Source organism: Phragmites australis, chromosome 1, assembly GCF_958298935.1.
Source record: "Phragmites australis chromosome 1, lpPhrAust1.1, whole genome shotgun sequence".
NCBI lineage: Eukaryota > Viridiplantae > Streptophyta > Magnoliopsida > Poales > Poaceae > Phragmites > Phragmites australis.
In genome coordinates this window covers 18,565,536-18,574,680 of record NC_084921.1, presented here as the reverse complement: position 1 = coordinate 18,574,680, position 9,145 = coordinate 18,565,536, and positions in this window count along the sequence as shown.

The window sequence follows — 9,145 nt, the reverse complement described above, 5'->3', positions numbered from 1 at the left end:
TCCTCTCTACGAGTTTCCACCATAAAGAAATTGTTCTTCTATGGACAAAAATGCCTATGTAGTATTTAGTGATGTATCTTTTTAATTGTGCTCCAACTACGACATCATCTTCTTAGTTATAATTTGAAGATGTGTTGTTTTTGGTATTTCCCATTAGCCACCAAGTGGAAGTATTGGGCATTATCATCTTCCTCCAGAAGGTTTTATAATTTGGCACCTTCATACCATGTAATCTCTTCTTCTTTAAGAATGTGAACTAACCTCTCATGCAACTATCCCAAATTAACCAACCTCTTAAATTTGAATAAAGGTTGATTAGTACTATAGGTGGCAGCCCTAGTGTGAAGGACCAGCGGTGTATGATTCGACTAGCTCTTACTGTAACAAGAGGGAATTTATGTTTTCATTCTGTACTTATAAGTATCATGTCTAGTTTTTTATATATAGGCTCATCCATTGTATTTACCCAAGATATTGTCTTCTGGACATTTGAATCACAATTATATATACATGTATTATCTGGTTCCTAGATATATAGTCAAGTATCTACTTCTTGAACGATGGCTAATATAATATGTGCAGTAGTCATCGTTTGACAAATCGGTTCGGACACAAGACCGCTTGTGAGCGCTCATCTTTGATGCTTACAAGAAGACTAAAATATTTTACCGGTTCTTCCTACCGAATTGAGACCCGCTTTTTATAGGTCTAGGACCTAACCTCTTGAACTCATGCGATTCTGGGGGGAATACCAAGGGTCTGATGTGACTGGTATACTAGAAAAACTCAAAAGAGAAAGAAGTCTGGTTAATCTATTCATGCATGTTCCAAGTTTGAAGTACCGGGCCTTGGAGAAATAGAAGGAATCAATATTCATATACTAAGTGTGGAAGAAATGGAGCACTCTCAGCACGTCTGGTTCTGTGCTGGTTCTGTGCTGCCATATTCATCTGCTGCCAGGCGGGGCCCGAGAGCAACGCAAGCGTGGAGAGCTGCTCGGATCGACGCGTATCCAGAAATCTCGCGGAAGGCCACAAAGCAACGTGCGTCAGCGAAACGGGAAGCCAGCTCCACACGCTGAGGGCCCCAGAGCCTGTGTTCTCCGCCAGCGAGAGCTCGGTCCGTCGAGTGTCCAAAAAGCTCGATGAATCCCGTCAACCCACACCAAACACCAGTGGAAAAAACTGCACGCTCGCAGCTTCTGTTCGCACACACTTCAGTCCGATCACTCCACTCGCTCAGACCGCTCGGAAGCTTATCCTTCGCTGCTCGCTGCAGTTTCCCCGCGACTCCATCCCCCCCCCCCCCCAACCGAAGCTCATCAATCGGATAGGCTCCGCGGCCGGGGCTCCTTCGCTGGTTGCTCCACGCGGTTCCCGCGGTTCCCAGCGAGTCCATTCCCCACCAGAGCTTACTCGATCCAAGAAGTCGTCGGTCGCAGAATCTTCGTCGATCCCGGCATCGAGCATCAGGAGCCCCGTCGTCGACCTCCCGGCCACGGTGAGCTCCGACACGCCCCCATCGAAGTAGTACACCTCCAGTGCATTTGTCCGCAAACACTGAGACAGTGTTCTCTCAAAAGCTTGCTCCACGCAGTTTCCGCGGTTCCCAGGTACTCCATTCCCCACCAAAGCCTGCTCGAGACCGATAGGCATCGGCGGCGGAATCTTCGTCGATCCCGGCACCAAGCATCAGGCGTCCCGGTGTCGACCTCCTGGCCACGGTGAGCTCCGAGACGCCCCATCGAAGTAAGCTAGACTGCGACTACTTTCTGCAAAACAATGGATGAAGATGTCAGTAAGCCTAGACAAATATTGAAAGCACTTAAGGGGCAATGTCGTTCCAACCAAATCTGAAATTTCTTGTAGAGCATAGGAATGGTGTTTGTACTTTATGGCTGAGATATTTAGAAGATGACCAGTTAATGACCGAAGCACGTTTGAGATAATGTTCTGAAACATGAAAGATGGATGAGCTGATTTGACGTATAGAAAATGTGAAAATCATGAAAATACAAATGAGCAGGCATATAACTTAATAATAAAATACATTTGGAATGTATGTATCCTTTATTTCCTAGAGAAACACATCCATATATCATTTATCTCCCCCATTGAAGTAAGCTAGACTGCGACTACTTTCTGAAAAAACAATGGATGAAGATGTCAGTAAGCCTAGACAAATATTGAAGGCACTTAAGGGGCAATGTTGTTCCAACCAAATCTGAAATTTCCTGCAGAGCTTAGGAATGGTGTTTGTACTATATGGCTGAGATATTTAGAAGATGACCAGTTAATGGCCGAAGCACGTTTGAGATGTTGTTCTGAAACATGAAAGATGGATAAGCTGATTTGAAGTGTAGAAAATGTGAAAATCAGGAAAATGCAAATGAGCAGGCATATAACTTAATAATAAAATACATTTGGAATGTATGTATCTTTTATTTGCTAAAGAAACACATGCATATATCATTTATCTCTGACTGGAAAAAAAAGGTGTTAGGTCTTTAGATACTAAATATAGAGAATAATAACATATCATTATATCTTTGCAGAGTAAAGAACGAAAAAAAAGAAGGTACAAAGTAGTAGCTATTTAACAAATTAATACAATTTCTGTAACTAATTAATCCATCTGAATTTCATCTCTTAAATATATGTTTCATCTGATAACTATGTGTGTCAAATTGCTTCAAGATTCCTGCATCATATCAATATACAGATTATCAGTAAATAATAACATACCGTTATATCTTTGCAGGTGCTTTTCAACTTAGCTACATCAAAAGCAAGAAAAAATAAAAAGAAAGGTTGAACAGAGAAGAGGAAAAAAGAACGATCAAGGTAATGGCTATTTAACATATCATAGATAAATATTTATGTGTTGCAGATTAATACAATTTTTGTACCTAATTAATGTATGTGAATTGCCTACCTTAAAGTAACCACTATTTTCCACGGGACATCACGAGTTGCAAATTCATTTTCAAAAAAAATGTTCATAATAGATACTGTAATTTATTATTTTGTTTCGTTTGAATTCCTTAACATATGTCATATATATATATATATATATATATATATGAAAACCTATACCGATCGGAACAATTACACTACATAAATGATGCACATGTTTAAAGATTGCTGCCTCTTTTAAAATGATAAATGTACAAGCTATTGACCATAGCTAAGGTATGTTGTGCTTCCTTCTAACTTTCGCTTAATACCGATCGGAACAATTACACTACATAAACGATGCATGTTTAAAGGTTGCTGCCTCTTTTAAAATGATAAATGTACAAGCTATTGACCATAGCTAAGGTATGTTGTGCTTCCTTCTAACTTCCGCTTAATACCGATCGAAACAATTACACTACATAAACAATGCACATGTTTAAAGATTGTTGTATCTTTTAAAATGATAAATATACAAGCTGTTGACCATAGCTAAGGTATGTTGTGCTTCCTTCTAACTTTCGCTTACAGAAAAAATATTGTTAACCGCTATACTAAGAATATCCAAATACACATTCTATTACTTCGAACTAATCTCGATGAATATTATGCATATGCAGAAGTTTACATTACAGAATTTATAATTAATTAAATAATTAATAGATATTATGTGCGTATCAATACCAAGAATCACAACTTAAACATTACAAAACATAACAAATTTCTTCTTTATATTCCAAACTTAAGCTCCAAGTAATTGTTTATGTATGATTCTCTTCTATGCAACTTAGTTATATACATGTCATCAAGACGTAAACCTCACACACGAAGTCATGTACGAAGCTACTCCGTTTCGTCTTCAAAGAATGTACCAGCTATTAAGAGCTCAGGTATGACCTGATCGCATTTTACATACTACTGAATTCTTTATATGATTTGTAGCCTCTAACATAGATCAACAATATATATGGCCTCTGTTTCTGAACTCTAGCATCTGCCTTGGAACATCACCCTTAATAGCTCTGTTCAGCTTCTAAACTCTAGCAACTATCTTACAAGATTACTCATGATTGCTCTATTCTGCCAAAAAATTACTAATCATAATGGTACATTCGTACATGTGTACATGCAAAGATCAAAATAGTATCCCAGCTGAAAGAAACACTAACACAGAAATTAGTAAGTTTGGCCATTAGTTAGTAATTATTTTCATGCTTCATTCTTGCACGTAGCATAGAAAAAAAATGGTACACTAACATGCTTTTTTGGAACAGAACCCCCTATAACACCACTTTCTATTTCATATGCGCGATCAGACCACGAAGATGCACGAAATACAGTAACAAGTAAGTGCTACACATAGAAAATAAAATTCACACACACACAAATATATATATATATATATATACACACATATATATATATATATATGTATATATATATATATATAAGAAACTCACTCAAAAAATATATGTTATAATACCCATTGAGAAATCATTATGACCAATGCAGGGGATTATTTCTGCCCAATTGTGCCACTACATATTGCTGCACAGAATCGAAGAAAGAGAAAATGTTTAAACCATTTCAAAGCTCTAACACAACAAGGTATAGTAATTTCCTTCCCTTTTAATAATACAGTTTTTTCCCACCAAAAAATTACTAGCTGCATCAATGTTTTATATATTAATTAAACTGACATTAATTTTTACAGCTTCATCAGCTGGTATATCACTTTATTCATTACAAGATACATTTGGATCATCAAAAGAGTACACAAATTTCCTCAAAGGTATGTAATCCTATACCTATATATTGAATAAATACAACCACAACATCTAATCTTTAACACACGATATTATACTAGATTTAAACTAAAATAACTTCCTTATTGTTTTTACTTTATATATTTAGAGACATATAAAGATCGATCTTATTATAGGGGTCCAGATTATGTCTGTGATAAATGTGGTGCTATCTTTTGGTATCAAGAACGTATAGAAAAAAACAGTTCATATGCCCAGAAAAGAATTGTATATAATTTTTGTTGTCATGGTGGGAAAGTCTCATTACCAAGCTTCAGACCTAGACCAGAACCACTTAATGACCTTATTCGGTTTGACGGAGGCCCAAGAAGCAATAAGTTCATGCGCCATATAAGGCAATACAACTCTATATTTGCTTTTACCTCTATGGGAGTTCATGTTGATCAAAGCATTAATACTGGTGACGGTCCATACGTATTTCGTATCAATGGTGTAGTACATCATCGTATAGGATCTTTATTACCTAAAGATGGTGAACCACCTCAATATGCTCAGCTTTATATCTATGACACTGACAATGAAGTAACCAACAGATTGAATATATTTGCTAATGATGCAACATCAAAGGATTTAGATCCATGTAGCAGATATTATAAAGATGCTGGATACATATAATCCTTTAGTAAAAGAATTCAGAATGGCAAGAGATTGTTTATTATCGCCAACAGTACCAGATATATCAATTAGACTAATCGGAAGTTATACATCTCATGGGGATAAATACAGTTTACCTACTGCTTCTGAATTAGCTGCATTGATGATTGGCGATGCCTCTATTGGTGCAACTAAATTTGATATCATTGTTGAATGTCATAGTGGTGAATTCAAGAAAATACATCCTATACATCCAGCACTCATGGCACTACAATATCCTCTTTTGTTTCCATATGGTGAACCAAGTTTTCATTTGGGTATCAAGTACAAACAAATCAATGATCAACCTTTAACCGGTAGACAAGATGTCACAATGCTAGAATATTTTACCTATTATGCTCATTACCGGAAAAATGACCCGAATTGCTATACTTGCTGTGGGCGGTTATCTGATCAAGCTTCTGTTAATGCATATTCTTGCGTTGAAAGCGAACGCTTGACATTTTATTATTTTCACCAAGCTGAATTAAGGTCTGAAACCTATCAAGCAATTGCTGAAGCTATTAATAGAGGAGCATCAACAGGTAGAGATGTTGGGATAAAACGCACATTACCTTCCATTTTTATTGGCTCCAAAAGATACTTGGTGCAAAATTATCATGATTGTATGGCCATCTGTCGTGTCTACGGAGCACCACAACTCTTCATAACACATACTTGCAATAGCAATTGGCCTGAAATAATAGAGGCAATTAAGTATGAATCAGGCCAAAAATCACATGACCGAAATGATATTATTGTCCGGGTTTTCCACCTCAAATTACATGAGCTATTAGACGATCTCAAAGATGGTGCTATATTTGGACCGTCTCTAGCTGGTAATACTTATCTCCAATTATTTTTTCCCTCTTTAATTACACTCTGCTATTTCTTCCAAATGCAGCTATTATACTACAATATTTTTGATATATAGCAGCCCTCATATTTATATACTTTACTTTGGTTATACTTCCTCTAACAAATAACAATAGTTTTGTTCTTCCCTTACAGTTGTTCATACAAATGAATTTCAAAAGCACGGTCTACCACATTCTCATACTCTAACATGGCTAAGTCATGAAAAATTCGAATATTCACTGTCCTCTATTGATTCTTATGTTTGTGCTGAAATTCCTAATAAAGAAACAGATCCTTTGGGTTACCATTTAGTAGAAGAATTTATGATTCATGGTCCATGTGGAAGGCACAATCCAAATGCCCCATGCATGAAAAATGGTGTATGCAGTAAAAGGTTCCCAAAACCTTTTCGTCAAGAAACATTCATTGATCAAGATGGCTTTCCAATCTACAAACGTCGTGATACATCTACAATAGTAACAAAGAACGGAATTCAGTTGGACAACCGTTGGGTTGTACCATATAACATGGTTCTTTTAAAAAAATACCAAGCCCATATCAATGTAGAAGTCTGCAACAGAACTAATTTAATTAAATACTTATTCAAGTATGTAATGAAGGGTCCTGATTATGCACGGGTCTCTTTAATCAATTCATTATCCAATGATTCTTCACATGGAGATACAGATCACCCAGATAATAATGATGGAGTAGATGAGATAGCTGAATATATAAAATTTCGATATTTATCTACTTGCGAATCATTTTGGAGGCTTTTTGGATTTGAAATACATGGTAGAACACCTGCAGTTGAGCAGCTCCATGTTCATTTACCTGGCATGAATATCATTACATGTCATGAAGAACAAAAACTAGAAGGCATAATAAATAACCCTGATTCTCAAATGACCATGCTTACACAATGGTTTCTTGCTAATCAACAAAGGAAGGAAGCAAGAGAACTAACATATTACGAATTCCCTACAAAATGGACATGGCACGCTGATAAGAAAATATGGACCAAAAGAAGTGTAAAAACACCTAAGATAGGACGGCTACGATTCATACATCCTAGAAGCGGAGAGGCATTTTACTTACGAGTATTGCTTATGGTAGTTCGAGGTGCCACATGTTATGAAGATATTCGAACCTATGAAAATATCACATATCCCACATTCCGTGAAGCATGTAAAGCTCGAGGATTACTTGGAGATGATATTGAGTGGTTTCTTTTATTTGAAGAAGCAATTGTTTGGGCAATAGCATCTCAGTTGAGGCATCTATTCATGATAGTTATAAGCTATTGTGATATTACTGATATACAACAACTATTTGATAAATACTGGAAATATATGGTTGATGATATTTTATATAAACTCCGAAGGACACTGCACAATAGCTCATACAATATTCCTGTTGAACAGCTCATGGCATTGCTCATACAAGAACTAGATTCGATGTTCGCAAAGAATAGATTATCTTTAGCTGCTTATAACCTTCGTCCATCAGTCACCTCTTCCAGCATTACTGCAAACAAATTAATCATAGAGGAATTGTCTTACGATAGAAATACATTACAAGAACAAGCAAACAAGATGTATGAAGCCCTTAACAGCGAACAACAAAAAATATTCGATTCAGTTATGACAAATATTCAAAATAATACACAATTTCTTTACTTTGTGTCAGGTATATATCATCCTTATATTTGATACATAAAGACCTATACCCTTGCAAATATCCAATTAAATAAATAGATGCTAATGTATTTATGCTTTTGTGACAGGTTTTGGAGGCACTGGCAAAACATTCTTATGGAACAATATAATCTCCAAGCTACGATCACAAGCAAAGATAATTTTTACTGGTGGCTTCAAGTGCAGTTGCTGCTTTGTTACTATCAGGGGGAAGAACGGCTCATTCAAGATTCCAAATTCCGATAGATATCAACGAGTCAAGCACCTGTAATATACGACGAGGTACAAATCTATCCGAATTGCTTAACAAGACTTCTTTAATATTATTTTGTAGCCATGTCCTGCTAGAAATCAATATATGGTTTTCCCTGCAACATATCAATTACTATCAAAATAGCTTCTCAGTATGCTATCTATTTTTGTTCTTTGCCTTTATTACATCATACATGTTTTTCATAACTTACCACTATTTTTTAAAAGACCATCTAGCTATGTTCTTCTAACAATTATGAAGCAAGGAATTAAATGCCTTCTATTCTCATGAAGACATGTACATGTGTCCTCCTAGAAATCAATACATCCTTTTTCTCCTGCAACTTAGTAGTTATTGCCAAAATAATTTGTTACCAAACTATCTGATTTTATGTTTTCACTTTGTCACATCATACATGTTTTACATAAGATACCACAATGTTTCATGATTTCTGATCAATATTTTAAAATAGACAATGCAACTATATTTTTCTAACAATTATGAACCGAACAGATCTGAAAGAATTTAGCCTATCATGATAGCTCTTTTCATTTGCGTCTAAATTCTTTTCAGCTTATATATCTTGAATTCTTTTAGCTTACTACAAAAGAAATGTTTCTCTGCTAACCTCATGGCAACATTTTTGTAGATGCAAGCATACATCATTACATATATATGTTGAATATAAATAAATCAATATATCCTTTTTTTTTCCTGTGCAACATACTACTCATTGCCAATAAAAAAGAACTTATTGTGTTACATGTATCTATGCTTAACTTTCTTATAGTGTAGATATTTTATACAACCTATCATAATACTTGAAGATTTCTACTCTCTTTTTTCCACAAGCCCATACAGCTATGTCCTTCTAACAATTGTGAAGCAAATAAATCAAGTCAGAAATTTTGGGTTATTTTGTCT